This window comes from Heptranchias perlo, chromosome 10, assembly GCF_035084215.1.
Source record: "Heptranchias perlo isolate sHepPer1 chromosome 10, sHepPer1.hap1, whole genome shotgun sequence".
Taxonomy (NCBI): Eukaryota; Metazoa; Chordata; class Chondrichthyes; order Hexanchiformes; family Hexanchidae; genus Heptranchias; species Heptranchias perlo.
In genome coordinates this window covers 38,560,907-38,579,952 of record NC_090334.1, presented here as the reverse complement: position 1 = coordinate 38,579,952, position 19,046 = coordinate 38,560,907, and the positions used below count along the sequence as shown (strand labels likewise).

Below are 19,046 nucleotides of genomic sequence, written 5' to 3'. Positions count from 1 at the left end.
AGGGAGGGCTACCACAGAGAGAGACGCGTCGCAGAGGGCACTACCCTCGCCACAGGGTCCACAGACCGAGGCGCAGCTCCCCGGACCTCTCCGAGCAGCAGTGCACAGGGAGGCGCAGATTCGCTCGACATGTAGTCGTGGAGATCTGCAGCCTCTTTCATGCCGAGCTGCTCCTGGCTGGCCCCAGCACCAACTGCTTACCTGTCGCTGGCAAAGTCACCACTGCCCTCCACACCTTCTCCTCCGCATCCTTCCAGGGTGCAGCCGGCTACACCGCCGATGTCTCTCAGTCGTCTGCGCGGACGAGCCCTGCAAATACACCTGCACCTACTCTGCAGTAACACGATGGGTGGCATCAGTGGTGGGTCCTCATAGTGATACCCAGGAGCGGGCATTATTGGACACAACGGACAGGATTCGCGGAGACATGGCAGTGGTGGTGTCAATATAATGTGTGCTGTTTGTGGCTCTGAAATTCAATATGGGTAACACCCATGACAAACCCTCAGACACCCTTGTGCACCCCCTTCATGCTGACGAGACGTTTGCCTTACCCTGCCTACTGCACATATGTGATGCATGCCCTGTGGCTGCAGCACAGGTGGTGGCAGGTTGAGTGAGGCTGGCCGTGAGGGAGATGCACGAGAGGGTGAGTATGGGATGGAGCCATGAGATTGTATGAGGAGTGGGTTGCGTTTTAGTGGCAGGGTGAGTACTGGCGAGGTGAGTTGGTGGAGGTAAGATGAGGACGGGGTGTGAGTGGGTATGAAGGGTGATGTGACAGAATAGTGTTGGCGGTGCCGAAGGAGATTTGGGGTGGGGGCAGTGTTGTGGCAGACGGAGTGTAGGGGAAAGACTTCGTGTTCTCACTGTGGCGGACCTACTGCGGTCATTGCAGCGCCTCCTGCACTGTATGCAGGTGGGCCATATGTTGGTGGCGCAGGTGACCCCCTCTGCCACCTCGAGCCAGGCCTTCTTGGTGGCAGAGGCAGGCCGCTTCCTCCCGCCCGCCAGGGGGAAGATCTGTGTCCTCCCTGTCCTCCTCACCCCATCTGATGATAGCTGGGGTGAGGCATCATTAAACTGGGAGCAGCCTTCCCCCTGGGCTGCTCCATGCTGCAATTTGTCCCATTGGTTGCAGCATCTGTCAGTGGAGGACTGCCCCTTTAACTAGAGAGCCTCCAGCTGACAGATCGTACTGCGCATGCGCAGCCCGACCGACGCGCAGGCCAGCGCCGTGGACCCCGGAGGAGCAGGTAATTGATTCCGATTAGTGTGTTGCCTGCTACGATCGCGTGGGCAACCCACTAATTTCGCCGTCCGCGTTTTCGACGCTCCCGGAGGACCACCCGCTGGGAACCCGCAGGCCTGCTAAATTCGAGCCCATGGTCTTTATCAGCCACTGAACAATACACAAAAGGTCGTGATTCTACATGGTGCGGTAAAGGATTTATTGAGTTAGTGTTATATATTTCTCCCAGTCTGAAGGAAAGTAGTACTTTCTGGGGCTTATTATCCAGAAAAGGGAAGCAATCTGTAAAATGTACTTATTTGTTAGAAACAAACCGTGGCATATGAAAAGCATTTCATGGCTTTTGTAAATGGAACTGTAATGGATTTTTTGGACAATAGCAAAATTCCATTTAGCTTGTGTTTTACTGATGTGTACCATAAGTTGTATTCTAACAGTTCAAGATGGATTTTATAATGTAATTTTCTTTGTAAAATCTGTGGGGAAATTCATAGCTTTGTTTAAAAAAAGTGTGTAGAATTGCATCAAATCGCAAACATTTAAATAATACGGTTATACATTCTAGTCATATGTTAAGGGAATAACATTTTTAAAAAGTGACAACAACTACAGAATATAAACTATAATTTAATGAACAAAAATCATTGCAAAATTCAGAACTGAAGACAATAAATAACACTGGAAGCTGTAAAATAAAAATTAAGTAATTCATGATATACTAAAGGGGTATACATTGCATCTCATTGCACCCATTATATGGGCATAAAATGGGCAAAATTTGGGGGCCAATGTCCTGCGCCCCAAGGATGCCTGAAAGATGTCCGACCTGATTTTGGGACTGGCCCATTGTCAGGCATCTGGGGCAGCCACCTAAAATAGGTGTTAGGCCCCTTAATGGGCCTTTTGCCTGTTTTAGGACTCTTCTCGGAAATTGAGCTGCTAAGCGGAGCAGGCGTAGATGCAGCCTAACAGCCGCAAGCAAAAAGGCAAGTATGATGTGGAGCTAGAAGGAACAGGAGACCTGCAATTGGCCACGTTCCCATTGTCCTCTCCCCAGGTTATAAATGGGCAGCCAGACAGTGAACAACTGAAAACATTTAGTTACTTATAAACTTTATTTGCTGGGATTCACATTACATCAAATGCATCCCTCACACCAAAAACCCACAACCTCTCCCTTATATATGGGAGCCAGAGCGTTCCCAATTGCTCGTGCACCCGAGCTTAATCATTCATCAATTGATTTATATACAATTAACAGATTCTTTTTAAAAAATCAAAAAAGGACAATGTATAAACACAAGCAAATAAAAATAAATCATATTCAACAAAACATTACATTGTGATCTGACCCTTCTCCAGGATAAGCCTCTTTGTACATGTACCTCTTTTGGTAAAACAATTAGATAGTTGGTGACTTGAATCTACCCATTTAATTTTGGAGATTTCCTTTCTCTCCAGCATTTGTTTTAAACTAGCAAGATCAATCCGTAGATGTTTTCCACTTACATTTTTAGTAGAGTGTACATTATCCCCTAAGGACCGATTGTCCACATAACATTCTATGGGTATACTAGCATCAGTCCTCCCATTATACAGGATGTTACCCAAAATATTTGCCAAATATATCCCCATATCTACTGCATCTGTGACAGCCAGTGTCTCAGCAACTAGAGTACTTTAACCACCCTTTTTATTTTCTTAGCTCCCCAAGCCAAAAGGGCAACACATCCCGTTTTCACCCACAAGAAAAATTATGAAACCTGCTGCACTAGAATATCCATCAGGAAGATTAGCATGTGATGCATTACTAAAGATAACGAACTTCATTTTCTTTGGGTCACCTAAGGATGGGAACTTAAGCACACATGTATGGAAATTTAATTTCCATAATGTTTTATTCGCCCTTAAAACATTCCCTGCTATGGGGTGTTTCATTGAAGCACTTAACGCCAACACATCAAAACTAGCATTAGGTCTAGCCTGAGTGCTCAAAGTTCATAATCTCTCTCTCTCTCTCTCTAAAGAGACAGAACATTACCTTTTTGTGATGACCTAGTACAGTTAGCCGTGATGGGATTAACACTCTCTAAATGGGACTGCTGATTTAAAGTTATACAAGACCCACTTTGCTTGATATCAAAACCAATATATTTAAAAGCCCCACAGGCCCGACTCCCAATTTTAACAGTGATGAATTTCTCAAATTCTGCAGTACCTCCCCATAAGAAATTAACATGCATCATAAAGATGCCTGAAAGTTTGCCTTTATGGTATCAATAAAATATGGCGGAATCTGCTTTTAGCTGAACACAACCTATTTTTAGCAAAACAGATCTCACCGAAAAATACTGTGCCCTAGAAGCATCAATCAGGCCATACATGCATTTGTTTAGCTTCCATAATTTTCCTTCTGTATCTGCTGCCTCTAAGCGGTTTCAGAAAAACTTCTCGCTGAAAAGTATTGCCCAGCAAAAATGCAGCTTAAGTCAATCTACACGCCCAAGAATATGTGGCCAAAAGAGCCAAAAAGATTAAAATTACCTTTCCAGCAGTGGGAGAATCCACTAACATCTATATCACCCAATTTCTCCTCAAAACCCCTAGTTACCAACCTCACTTATAAGTCTCATCTGCAAGGACTTTCAGTGCAAACCCATCTATGTGACAAAGCTGGTTGACCCTTATCTGGCACCTCAGAATAAATGGCAAATTCTTTCCGACTCCCTCTGTTTCGCCTCCCTTATTCTTCTATCCTCAAGTCTATTAGCAGCCACCAAAACTTCAGTTAGGAGGACTTCTGCTTCTCGTTTTATGACGTGATGGTTCAGTGGTCATCATTTCACTGTCTGATCTATTCAAGCTCCGGCTTCTACACCCATAGGGACTACGACTGCAAGATCTCCTTCTTGCTGTATCTGAGACTCTTAGTACATGATCGTTTGCTGACGTGATGTTCACTGTCAGATTCCTTTCACAAAGACCACTGCTAAAAGGGCTCTCAGCCACTGTAGTCATGACAAGTATGTTTATATTTTCACACTTCTCTGAAGTTTATGAGCAAATTTCCCTCCATTATCAGTCAAAAATTTGGCTGGTATCCCAAGCCCAGTCCCTATCCATTTTCCATAATCTGATCAAGAATAACCTCCTTATTATGTATTAGGGAAGAAATACTAAACATTGTAGGTAGGTCAATAAAATGTGGGATGAATATATTTCTGGCTTTGTTCTATACCTTTAAATCCATGGCCACAACCTTGTTAAATTCCTATGCCAAAGGGACACTTACAATAGGACACAGAAGCATCCATCTATACTTTACAAATTTCTTCTATCAGCCAAGAACACTTATCCACTACACCCACATCTTTCAGCAGAATTGTTAAACATTGGCCAGCAGGGTGGGCAAATTGTTTATGTAATTTCAGGACAATTTGTCTTTTTCCTCACCTATTGTGAACACCCAATGCCATTAATACCTGTCTGACATGCTGATGAGAAACATTAGGTTTCATTAAAGGTGACACAAGAATGCACTGATTTGGAAAATCAGTTGACTGACAGTTTACATAATCACCTTATCATGTTCCATGGAAGGTTTTCCCAAAAGCACAGGTATCTCACTCAAGACTACATCTGTGCTTATAAAATGGCTTTCGCTAGCAATTTTACATGGTATGACTACTTGCTTGAGTGACCTCAAGGTGTTGTCATCACCAAATCAAAAAGCAGGTCAAACTTTTGTATTCTTTAGCCTTGCATCAATCTTCACTGCTGAGTGAGTCAAGGTAACATGTTAACCAATCCACCCCACAAACAGTCAAAGTACACACAATATCTAGTACCATACAATTGAAAGAATCCACAACTAACACTTTCATCACCAGATTAAAACTCCTTATGACCAGAATAATTTATTTAGATGTATTAATTTCATCCTCTGCCTCAGAGCTACAGTCCACATGAGTGGTCTCAAATACCTTGCATCCACACTCTGGGAAATTCATCACAATGATAGAGAGCTACAACATAAGCACCTCCTGATTTGTCCTTAGCCATTCCTGGAATTCAGTCAGGCATAATTCCTGTACCCAATTTGCTACCTGTCTATATAGCCAGATCCACTTTGCTAGCACTCATCCCTAGTCTGCCCGTCCCTAATCCATTCATCACATTGACATCTCCATCCAGTCTCGTGAGAATTCCAAAATCAAGCTTGGCACCTGCTTTCAGTGTCTGCATCATCTCTAAACCTGGTCACCATGGAATCCTCCATTCTGTGTGTTACAGCAGAAGGCCCCATGTGATCCATGAGGGCCAAAGGGAATGAATATTTCCCTAGGAATTTTTTTAAAGCTTCAGACATCTGATCTAACAGAGTCTCTGTCAGAGAATTGAACACCAGTTAAGACAAGCTTCCTGTCCATATGGGATACTTTAGCACAGTCCAATAATTTAAACATAATGAATTCTTCCGTGGAACGACCATCCATTTTTCAAACTCGTCGTCATCATCAATATATTTTGTCTCATCATCATCAATATATTTTGTCTCATCATCATCATCATCAATATATTTTGTCTCATCATCATCATTTATCCCATCAATATATTTTGTCTCATCATCATCATTTATCCCATCAATGTATTTTGTCTCAACATCATCATCTTTTGTCTCATCATCATTTATCCCATCAATATATTTTGTCCCATCATCATATTTTGTCTCCATCAATATATTTTGTCCAAGAATCAACATCAATATATTTTGTCCAAGAATCAACATCAATATATTTTGTCCCATCATCATCATCATCAATATATTTTGTCCAAGAATCATCAGCATCATCAATATATTTTGTCCAAGAATCATCAGCATCATCAATATATTTTGTCCAAGAATCATCATCATCAATATATTTTGTCCAAGAAGCAACATGATCATCAATATATTTTGTCCAAGAATCAACATCATCTTATTTTGTCCCATCAATATATTTTGTCCCATCATCATCAATATATTTTGTCCAAGAATCATCATCATCAATATATTTTGTCCAAGAATCATCATCATCAATATATTTTGTCCAAGAATCAACATCATCATCAATATATTTTGTCCCATCATCATCAATATATTTTGTCCAAGAATCAACATCATCATCAATATATTTTGTCCCATCAACATAAATCATCAATATATTTTGTCCCATCAACATAATCATCAATATATTTTGTCCCATCAACATAATCATCAATATATTTTGTCCCATCACCATCAATATATTTTGTCCCATCACCATCAATATATTTTGTCCCATCATCAACATCATCATCATCAATAATATATTTTGTCCCATCAACATCAATAATATATTTTGTCCCATCATCAACATCAAGAATATATATTTTGTCCCATCATCATCATCAATAATATATTTTGTCCCATCATCATCAATATATATTTTGTCCCATCAACATCAATATATTTTGTCCCATCATCAACATTATATTTTGTCCCATCAACATCATCATCAATATATTTTGTCCAAGAATCATCATCAATATATTTTGTCCAAGAATCATCATCATCAATATATTTTGTCCCATCATCAATATATTTTGTCCCATCATCAATATATTTTGTCCCATCATCAATATATTTTGTCCCATCAACATCATCATCAATATATTTTGTCCCAACATCATCATCAATATATTTTGTCCCAACATCATCAATATATTTTGTCCCATCATCATCATCAATATATTTTGTCCCATCAACATCAATATATTTTGTCCCATCAACATCATCATCAATATATTTTGTCCCATCAACATCATCATCAATATATTTTGTCCCATCAACATCAATATATTTTGTCCCATCAACATCAATATATTTTGTCCCATCAACATCATCAATATATTTTGTCCCAACATCATCATCAATATATTTTGTCCCATCATCATCATCATCAATATATTTTGTCCCATCAACATCAATATATTTTGTCCCATCAACATCAATATATTTTGTCCCATCAACATCATCAATATATTTTGTCCCATCATCATCATCAATATATTTTGTCCCATCAACATCATCATCAATATATTTTGTCCCATCAACATCATCAATATATTTTGTCCAATCATCAACATCATCATCAATAATATATTTTGTCCCATCAATATATTTTGTCCCATCATCAACATCATCATCAATAATATATTTTGTCCCATCAACATAATCATCAATATATTTTGTCCCATCAATATATTTTGTCCCATCATCAACATCATCATCAATAATATATTTTGTCCCATCAACATCATCATCAATATATTTTGTCCCATCAACATCATCATCAATATATTTTGTCCCATCAACATCAATATATTTTGTCCCATCAACATCAATATATTTTGTCCCATCAACATCATCAATATATTTTGTCCCAACATCATCATCAATATATTTTGTCCCATCATCATCATCATCAATATATTTTGTCCCATCAACATCAATATATTTTGTCCCATCAACATCAATATATTTTGTCCCATCAACATCATCAATATATTTTGTCCCATCATCATCATCAATATATTTTGTCCCATCAACATCATCATCAATATATTTTGTCCCATCAACATCATCATCAATATATTTTGTCCCATCAACATCATCAATATATTTTGTCCAATCATCAACATCATCATCAATAATATATTTTGTCCCATCAATATATTTTGTCCCATCATCAACATCATCATCAATAATATATTTTGTCCCATCAACATAATCATCAATATATTTTGTCCCATCAATATATTTTGTCCCATCATCAACATCATCATCAATAATATATTTTGTCCCATCAACATAATCATCAATATATTTTGTCCCATCAACATTATCAATATATTTTGTCCCATCAACATCAATATATTTTGTCCCATCAACATCAATATATTTTGTCCCATCACCATCAATATATTTTGTCCCATCAATATATTTTGTCCCATCAACATCAATAATATATTTTGTCCAATCATCATCATCATCAATAATATATTTTGTCCCATCATCAATAATATATTTTGTCCAATCATCATCAATAATATATTTTGTCCCATCATCATCAATAATATATTTTGTCCCATCATCATCAATAATATATTTTGTCCCATCATCATCAATATATTTTGTCCAATCATCAACATCATCATTAATATATTTTGTCCCATCAATATATTTTGTCCCATCATCATCATTAATATATTTTGTCCCATCATCATCACTAATATATTTTGTCTCATCATCATCACTAATATATTTTGTCTCATCATCATCATTAATATATTTTGTCCCATCATCAACAATATATTTTGTCCCATCATCATAAATAATATATTTTGTCCCATCATCATAATCATCAATAATATATTTTGTCCCATCATCAACATCATCATCATCAATAATATATTTTGTCCCATCATCAACATCATCATCAATATATTTTGTCCCATCAATAATATATTTTGTCTCATCATCATCATTAATATATTTTGTCCCATCATCAATATATTTTGTCCCATCAACATCATCATCAATAATATATTTTGTCCCATCATCATCATCAATAATATATTTTGTCCCATCAACATCATCATCATCAATAATATATTTTGTCCCATCATCAACATCATCAATAATATATTTTGTCCCATCATCAACATAATCATCATCAATAAAATATTTTGTCTCATCATCATCATTAATATATTTTGTCCCATCATCAATAATATATTTTGTCCCATCAATATATTTTGTCCCATCATCAACATCATCATCAATAATATATTTTGTCCCATCATCAACATCATCATCATCAATAATATATTTTGTCCGATCATCAACATCATCATCAATAATATATTTAGTCCCATCAACATCATCATCAATAATATATTTTGTCCCATCAACATCAATAATATATTTTGTCCCATCATCAACATCATCATCATCAATAATATATTTTGTCCCATCATCATCAATAATATATTTTGTCCCATCAACATCAATAATATATTTTGTCCCATCATCATCAATAATATATTTTGTCCCATCATCAACATCAATAATATATTTTGTCCCATCATCAACATCATCATCAATATATTTAGTCCAAGAATCATCATCATCATCAATATATTTTGTCCCATCATCATCATCAATAATATATTTTGTTCCATCATCATCAATAATATATTTTGACTCATCATCATCATCATCAATAATATATTTTGTCCCATCATCAATATATTTTGTCCCATCATCAACATCAATAATATATTTTGTCTCATCATCATCAATAATATATTTTGTCCCATCAATATATTGGGCTCGATTTTGGGATCGTGTTTCCGGCCGGTTCCCAGCGGGGCGGCCGAGAAAATCCCGATATCCGGTCACGTGACCGGATCGCGACGAAATCCCGGCCACTTCCGGGTACCGCGCTGACCTGCGGGGCTGCGCGCGCAAGCCCCGCTGGTGGGAATCCCGCAGGCAATTAAAGCCAGCGGGGTTCCACTTGAGAGTACTTAACTTGCTCGTTGTGGTCAGTTAATGAGCTGAAGCAGCTGTCAAAAGAGGAAGTGTGGGATTTTACGTTCAAGGCAGTGAGTTTCACACACTGGGGGAAACAGTCCCTCTCCAACCAAGCGTGTTGCAGCCAGCAGCCTGTGGCAGGTGCCAAGGTGCGCTCCACGGGGGAGAGCCCTCACCCACGCAGGAGGCCACTGCGTCACATAGGGCAACCCCTGCCCTCCACCCCCCCCCGCCAAGCCAGAGGACAGACCGACACGAAACCGCAGCCCCAGTCCGAGGACCCACCCACCTACCCTGCACAACCCCTCAGACCAACACCTGCCAGATGGGTGGTGCGTTGACATCGTCGGAGGACGAACAGGATGACCAGCCCCAGCAGCCTCGCAGTCCACGCCGTCCACCTCGGAGACGTGGGGCCCCCCCAACACGGTGCTGCGGCACACCCACCTGCACAGCAGGAGGGAGGGCAACCGCACAGAGAGATGCGTCGCAGGAGGCACTACCCTCCGCACAGGGTGTACAGAGTGAGGCTCAGCTTCATGGACCTCTCCGAGGAGCAGTGCATACGGAGGCTCAGAGTCAATCGCCAGGTAGTCACCGACATCTGCAGCCTCCTTAACGACGAGCTGCTCTCTGATGGACCAAGCAGCATCTTCCTACCTGTCGCCGTCAAAGTCACCACTGCCCTCAACTTCTTCGCATCCGGTTCCTTCCAGGGTGCCACCGGGGACATCACCGGGGTCTGTCAGTCCTCTGCACACAAGTGCATAAGGCAGGTGACCGATGGGTTGTTCCGCAGGGCCTCGCACTACATCAACTTCGCCATGGACGAGCGCAGCCAGATGGAGAGGGCGGTTGGATTCCATGCCATGGCCGGCTTCCCACGGGTGCAGGGTGTAATCGACTGCACCCACATCGCAATACGGGCACCTCCGCATGAGCCAGGGCTGTTCATCAACAGGAAGGGGTATCACTCCACGAACGCCCAGCTCATCTGTGACCACCGCCAGAGATTCCTACACGTGTGCGCCAGATACCCCGGCAGCTGCCACGATGCCTTCGTCCTCAGGGAGTCCGCCGTCCCGCCCATCCTGCAGGCACCCAACGCCGGCAACGGCTGGCTCCTCGGCGACAAGGGATATCCCCTACACACGTGGCTCATGACACCTCTGAGGAACCCCATCACCGAGCCGGAGCGTAGGTACAATGACAGCCACACTGCTACCAGGTCTACAATTGAGCAGACCATAGGGCTTCTCAAGATGCGCTTCAGGTGCCTTGATCGTTCTGGGGGAGCGCTCCAATACACACCATTCAGAGTGGGACGAATCATAGTTGTCTGCTGTGCCCTGCACAACATGGCCCAACAGAGAGGGGTGCCGCTGGAGGAGGCCCCATCCACACCCGCCACCCACATTGAGGAAGGCGAGGGCGAGGAGGAGGAGGAGGAGGAAGAGGCGGAGGCGGAGGCGGAGGACGCGCCAGAGGATAGTGGACGACCCATGCGCCGAATCGCGACTCACCGGGATGGTCGCCGGGCCAGGGAGGCACTCATACGTCAACGGTTCTCCTAGAGTCAGACACTGCGAGGTGCTCGCATCTCCTCACCTGCACATGCGAGCGGCCATACCAGCCCCCTCCACTGAAGAGTGCTGCCAGTAATCCTGCACCCACAGCAGTGTGCCCAATGGGTGGCAGCAGGTGTTAGACGTCATGATGGCCTCCACGGAACGCACCTATTGCACAAGCCGCGGAAGAATGGACGAGAGGTGGCAGGAGTGGTGAGAATAGAATATTTAATATCTCCAATGTGACATTATATAAAAAAAAATACAAATTAATAAACACCCTGGTGTATTCCCTTTGTGATTATAAGGCCTTTGCAATTCTTTTCCGGGAACCCCTACGTGGTGCTACCCCTGTGGCTCCAGCAGAGGTAGTGGCAGGTTGCTCGTGTTCTTGCTTTGACCGGGTAGATGCTTTTGGCGGACGGCCCCTGGGTTTCGGTGCCCGTGACGGCACCTCCACAGACTGCTCCTCTTGCACCGGGGCAGAGGCAGACTCGGCCACCTGGAGAGGAGGCACCATTGCGGATACTGGTTGAGAGGTGGGCGACGGGTGGGACGTGGGGGCGCCTTGAGAAGCGTCCCCGCTTCCACGTCCCCGGTCACCATCATCCCTCTCTTGGCCTCGGCCCACATCACCCCTTCCACCCTGCTGGACGGCAGTTTGGATGGCATGTGTGAGGCCTTGCAAGGCCACCCCTAGTGTATCCCTCAGCCTGTTGATGGCGTCGGAATGTTGCTCACCCTGAATCCGTACAGACGTTGTCAGGGCCTGAATGGACTCGATCTGGAGCTGTGCGTGACGCTCGAGGGAGGCCAGCCTGTCCTCCACCGCAGACAGTCCCGCACCTACCCGCGACACTGTGTCGCCGGTACCCTCCTGTGCCTGCACCACCAATGCCCACATGCAGGAGTTGGACTCCTCCATCGCCTGCGCAATTGTGGACAATGCGCGCGGCACCTCTCCCAGTACCTCAGCAATTAGCTGGTGCCCCTCGACGACTCTCCTTTTCACTGGTGGCCCCCTGGGTTCAGCATCTGGGTCCGGCTGAGCAGAGCCTGGAGATGAGTGCTCCCTCCGTCGCGGACCCTCCGCGGCTGCCCCTGCCACCAGGGTCTGCTCATGCTCACTCGTGCGCGGTGAGTCACCAAGTGCTACCCCAACTAGTTGGCGAGGGGGACCCACCGAGGTGCGTGTCTCTGCGCTGGTGGATGGTTGGCTCTGATGTGACGATGCACCCTCAGAGACCGCCATGTCCTCTGAGGAATCGCCCTCCACGCTCGCTTGACCCAAAGACGGACCTGCAAGAGAACAGAGGGCACTTTGAGGCATGTGGACCAACTTGACAGTGCGCCTGATGGCAGGTGATGATACGGTAACTCTCGATCATGGGTGTTCAGTGTCAGCTTTCCCTTACCGGCCGTTTCGGCAGCGACACACTCGCCATCGGCCACCGACAGGCAATGTCGCGTGCGGGCGAGGTCGAGCGCCTCCACCTCTGCGTCGGTGAGCTCCACCATTTGCGGCGGCCCACCTCCGGTGCGTGCCCTTTCCCTATTGTTCTTGCTTCTCTTCTCCTGTGAAGGCAAAACACAGATGTGTGAGTGGGTGCGTCTTGCATCGTGAGACGCATCGAGCATCGGTGTGGTTGGGTTGAGCGTGGCGCGGATGGATGGGAGGATGCGTGGGCCACGTGCCCATCCCATTGCATGGGGATTGGGGTGTGTGGTAGTGTTCGGGTGGGGTCAGGGACGGTGGGTACTTGCGTGCACGGCGAGGATGGTGAATGAGTGGCTGTGAGGATTGCTGATGGAGCGCAGTGGTGGCTGTGCAGGAGGGGTTGTGATCTGTTTGGCGTGATGGTGGGGACGGGATGTGGGAGGGTGCGTTGGTGTACTCACCTTGCCAGACCTAGTCAGGTCATTGAAGCGCTTGCGGCACTGCTCCCAAGTCCTTGGGGTGTTGCCCCTGCTGCTCACCTCCGCCGCCACCTCTGCCCATGCCTTCCTGGTGGCGGCGGCAGGGAACTTGCGTCCATCTTCTGGGAAGAGCGTTTCCCTCCTCCTCCTCACGCCCTCCAGCATCAGCTGCAGTGCCAGGTCTGAAAAACATAAGAACATAAGAAATTGGAGCAGGAGTAGGCCAATCGGCCCCTCGAGCCTGCTCCGCCATTCAATAAGATCATGGCTGATCTGATCCCAACCACAAATCTAAAGAACACAAGAAGTCGGAGCAGGACCCGGCCACATAGCCCCTGGGCCCTCTCCGCCACCCACAGGGCATTGACCGATCCGAACTCAGCTTCATGTCCAATTTCCTGCCCGCTCCCCATAACCCCTAATTCCCTTTACTTCTAGGAAACTGTCTATTTCTGTTTTAAATTTATCTAATGATGTAGCTTCCACAGCTTCCTGGGGCAGCAAATTCCACAGACCCACCACCCTCTGAGTGAAGAAGTTTCTCCTCATCTCAGTTTTGAAAGAGCAGCCCCTTATTCTAAGATTATACCCCCTAGTTCTAGTTTCACCCATCTTTGGGAACATCCTTACTGCATCCACCCGATCAAGACCCTTCACAATCTTATATGTTTCAATAAGATCGCCTCTCATTCTTCTGAACTCCAATGAGTAGAGTCCCAATCTACTCAACCTCTCCTCATATGTCCGCCCCCTCATCCCCGGGATTAACCGAGTGAACCTTCTTTGTACTGACTCGAGAGCAAGTATGTCTTTTCTTAAGTATGGAGACCAAAACTGTATGCAGTATTCCAGGTGCGGTCTCACCAGTACCTTATATAACTGCAGCAATACCTCCTTGTTTTTATATTCTATCCCCCTAGCAATAAAAGCCAACATTCCGTTGGCTTTCTTGATCACCTGCTGCACCTGCATACCAACTTTTTGATTTTCTTGCACTCGGACCCCCAGATCCCTTTGTACTGCAGTACTTTCCAGTCTCTCGCCATTAAGAAAATAACTTGCTCTCTGATTTTTCCTGCCAAAGTGCATAACCTCACATTTTCCAATATTATATTGCATCTGCCAAATCTCCGCCCACTCACCCAGCCTGTCTATATCCCCTTGCAGGTTTTTTATGTCCTCCTCCCTCTCTACTTTCCCTCCCATCTTTGTATCATCTGCAAATTTTGATATGTTGCACTCAGTCCCCTCCTCCAAATCGTTAATATAGATTGTAAAGTGTTGGGGACCCAGCACCGACCCCTGTGGAACACCACTGGTTACTGGTTGCCAGTCCGAAAATGAACCATTTATCCCAACTCTCTGCTTCCTGTTTGATAACCAATCCTCCACCCATGCCAGAATATTACCCCCAATCCCGTGATTTTTTATCTTAAGTAATAATCTTTTATGTGGCACCTTGTCGAATGCCTTCTGGAAGTCTAAATACACTACGTCCACTGGTTCCCCTTTATCCACCCTATACGTTATATCCTCGAAGAACTCAAGCAAATTTGTCAGACATGACTTCCCCTTCATAAAGCCATGCTGACTTTGTCCTATTAAATTATGCTTATCTAAATGTTCCGTTACTGTCTCCTTAATAATAGACTCCAAAATTTTACCCACCACAGATGTTAAGCTAACTGGCCTATAATTTCCAGCCTTCTGCCTACTACCCTTTTTAAATAACGGTGTTACATTAGCAGTTTTCCAATCTGCCGGGACCTCTCCTGAGTCCAGGGAATTTTGGAAAACTATCACCAAAGCATCCACAATCCCTACTGCCACTTCCCTCAAGACCCTAGGATGGAAGCCATCAGGTCCAGGGGATTTATCCGCCTTGAGTCCCATTATTTTACTGAGTACCATCTCGAGTGATTTTAATCGTATTTAGCTCCTCCCCCCCGAGAGTCCCCTGTTTGTCCAGTGTTGGGATATTCTTAGTGTCCTCTACTGTAAAGACTGAAACAAAATATTTGTTCAGCATTTTTGCCATCTCCATGTTTCCCACCATTAATTTCCTGGTCTCATCCTCTAAGGGACCTATGTTTGCCTTAGCCACCCTTTTTCTTTTTATATAACTATAGAAACTCTTGCTATCTGTTTTTATATTTTTTGCTAATTTCTTTTCATAATCTAACTTCCCTTTCTTAATCAATCCTTTAGTTACTTTTTGCTGTCTTTTGAAGAATGCCCAATCTTCTATCCTCCCACTAAGTTTGGCTACCTTATATGTCCTTGTTTTTAGTCGGATACTATCCTTGATTTCTTTACTTAGCCACGGATGGCTGTCATTTCTTTTACACCCTTTTTTCCTCAGTGGAATATATTTATTTTGAAAGTTGTAAAATAACTCCCTAAATGAACACCACTGCTCATGTACCGTCTTACCCTTTAATCTATTTTCCCAGTCCACTTTAATCAATTCCGCTCTCATACCATCATAGTCTCCTTTATTCAAGCTCAGTACGCTTGTTTGAGAATCAACCTTCTCACCCTCTAATTGGATATGGAATTCAACCATGTTGTGGTCGCTCGTTCCAAGGGGATCCTTAACTAGGACATTATTAATTAATCCTGACTCATTACACAGGACCAAGTCCAAGGTTGCCTGCCCCCTTGTAGGATCAGTTACATACTGCTCAAGAAATCCATCCCTGATGCACTCAATGAACTCGTCCTCAAGGCTGCTCTGCCCAATTTGATTTGTCCAGTTAATATGATAATTAAAATCCCCCATAATTATGGCTGTTCCCTTATTACATGCCCTGACTATCTCCTGATTAATACTTCTTCCAGCAGAGTTGCAACTATTAGGAGGCCTATATACTACGCCCACTAATGTTTTTTTTCCCTTATTATTCCTTATCTCCACCCAAACTGTTTCATTATCTTGATGCTTTGTCCCAATATCATTTCTCTGTATTACAGTGATTCCTTCCTTTATTAACATAGCCACCCCACCTCCCCTTCCTTCCTGCCTGTCCTTCCTGATTGTTAAATACCCTGGCATATTTAATTCCCAGTCGTTGTCACCCTGCAGCCATGTTTCTGTAATGGCCACAAGATCATACCCATACGTAGTTATTTGTGCCGTTAACTCGTCCATTTTATTACGAATGCTACGTGCATTCAGATAAAGAACTTTCAAATCTGTTTTGTGACGCTTAGTTCCTGCTTTTTCCTTTTTTAACACTTTACCTATTACTCCATACGTTCTGTCCCTTCCTGTTACGCTTTCCTCTCTCTCCCTGCTCAGGTTCCCAACCCCCTGCCACTTTAGTTTAAACCCTCCCCAACAGCACTAGCAAACACTCCTCCTAGGACAGCGGTCCCGGCCCTGCCCAGGTGCAGACCGTCCGGTTTGTACTGGTCCCACCTCCCCCAGAACCGTTTCCAGTGTCCCAGGAATTTGAATCCCTCCCCCTTGCACCATTCCTCTAGCCACGTATTCATTTGAAATATCCTCCTATTTCTACTCTGACTAGCACGTGGCACTGGCAGCAATCCTGAGATTACTACCTTTGAGGTCCTATTTTTTAATTTACCTCCTAACTCCCTATATTCTGCTTTTAGGACCTCATCCCCTTTTTTACCTATATCGTTGGTGCCTATGTGCACCACGACAGCTGGCTGTTCGCCCTCCCCCTCCAAAATGTTCTGTAGCCGCTCCGAGACATCCTTGATCCTTGCACCAGGGAGGCAACACACCATCCTGGAGTCTCGGTTGCGGCCGCAGAAACGCCTGTCTATTCCCCTTACAATTGAGTCCCCTATCACTATAGCTCTGCCACTCTTTTTCCTCCCAGCCTGTGCAGCAGAGCTACCCGTGGTGCCAGGAAGTTGGCTGCTGCTGCCTTCCCCTGATAAGTCATCCCCCCCAACAGCATCCAAAGTGGCATATCTGTTTGAGAGGGGGATGGACACAGGGGACCCCTGCACTACCTGCCTGCATCTCTTACTCTTCCTGGTGGTCACCCATTCACTTCCTGCCTGTATACCCTTTACCTGCGGTGTGACCAACTCGCTAAACGTGCTATCCACGAGTTTCTCTGCATCGCGGATGCTCCACAGTGAGTCCACCCGCAGCTCCAGCTCCGAGATACGATCGGTCAGTAGCTGCAGGTGGACACACTTCCCGCACACATGGTCGGCAGGGACACTGGTAGTGTCCATGACTTCCCACATCTTGCAGGAGGAGCATATCACGGGTGCGAGGTCTGCTGCCATGACTTGCCTTAGCTGAGTTACCCCTTTTAAATTACGTTGAAATTAGAAAATGTTAACTATACTAGGGACCTAGGTTCACTAAAAAAAAAACACTATCTGCTATAAAACCTGCAGATCTTCCCTTTCTTATTACTTTACTTACAGTAAAATGGTAGAAATACTCACCTGAACCTACTCACCAATCAGCTGCCTCCCCTGTGCCGAGTCACTTTCTGACTGGTGACGTCACCCCGAACTGCCGCTGGTCTCAGAGTCTCGCTCTCAGAGTAAGCTCTGGTCTCGCTCTCTCCGCGCTGTTTATACCTCCGCTCTGGTCTCGCTCTCTCCCGCCGCTCACCGACTGGACTCTCGCTCTCTCCGCGCTGTTTATATCTCCGCTCTGGTCTCGCTCTCTCCCGCCGCTCACCGACTGAACTCTCGCTCTCTCCGCGCTGTTTTTATCCCCGCTCTGGTCTCGCTCTCTCCCGCCGCTCACCGCTCTCAGGTCCACTACCGCTCTGCAGGAAAAGCAAGGCAAAGCAGCACCTCCTTCGCCCACTTTACCAAACTCCCACACGTACCGAACTCTCAGCACACTGTGTTGTCCTCACACCGTGCTGTCCGCACTGACAGGCCCCTGTATTTCTACAGTTGAGACTCAGATGAGTCAGGCCTGCCCCACCTTCAGGGACCAATTGAATCTAGCTAACCAATTAACTTGCTACAGCAGCTCTCTGCTGAAGCCTGACAGAAACTTAGAAATTTAAACTTTTAAATTGACCTTAAACAGTTGAAGCAATATGCACTAGATTTAAAGAGATTAACCCTTCAACTCCCACACGTACCGAACTCTCAGCACACTGTGTTGTCCTCACAACCGTGCTGTCCGCACGGGGCGCAGCCTTTCCCCTTTGCTGAGCCATTGTCTCAAACCTCTTGCTTGCAGCAGGAGGGGCTTTGGGAGACTGCCCCTTTAACTGGAGCTCCTACATCGCGTCGACGGTACTGCGCATGCGCAGCCGGCCGGCACGCAGCTGGGGAGCGGAGAACCCGGAAGCAGGGCTTAATCAGGTCAATTATCCCGCGATCGCGTGGGGGACGCACACGATTAGCCGTCCGCGTTTTCCACGCTCCCGGAGGACCACCCGCTGGGAACCCGTAGGCCTGCTAAATTCGAGCCCATTGTGTCCCATCATCATCAATATATTTTGTCTCATCATCAATATATTTTGTCTCATCATCATCAATATATTTTGTCCCATCATCATCATCAATATATTTTGTCCCATCATCATCATCATCATCAATATATTTTGTATCATCATCATCAATATATTTTGTCTCATCATCATCAATATATTTTGTCCCATCATCATCATCAATATATTTTGTCCCATCATCATCATCATCATCAATATATTTTGTATCATCATCATCA

The 19,046-nt window shown here is 44.6% G+C and overlaps 1 pseudogene; it reads right to left on the bottom strand.

Annotated features, from left to right (window-relative positions):
* Positions 1-5,987, bottom strand: part of LOC137326779 (putative nuclease HARBI1) — a 30,036-nt pseudogene extending 24,049 nt beyond the window's left edge.
* Positions 5,988-19,046: the final 13,059 nt, after the last annotated feature.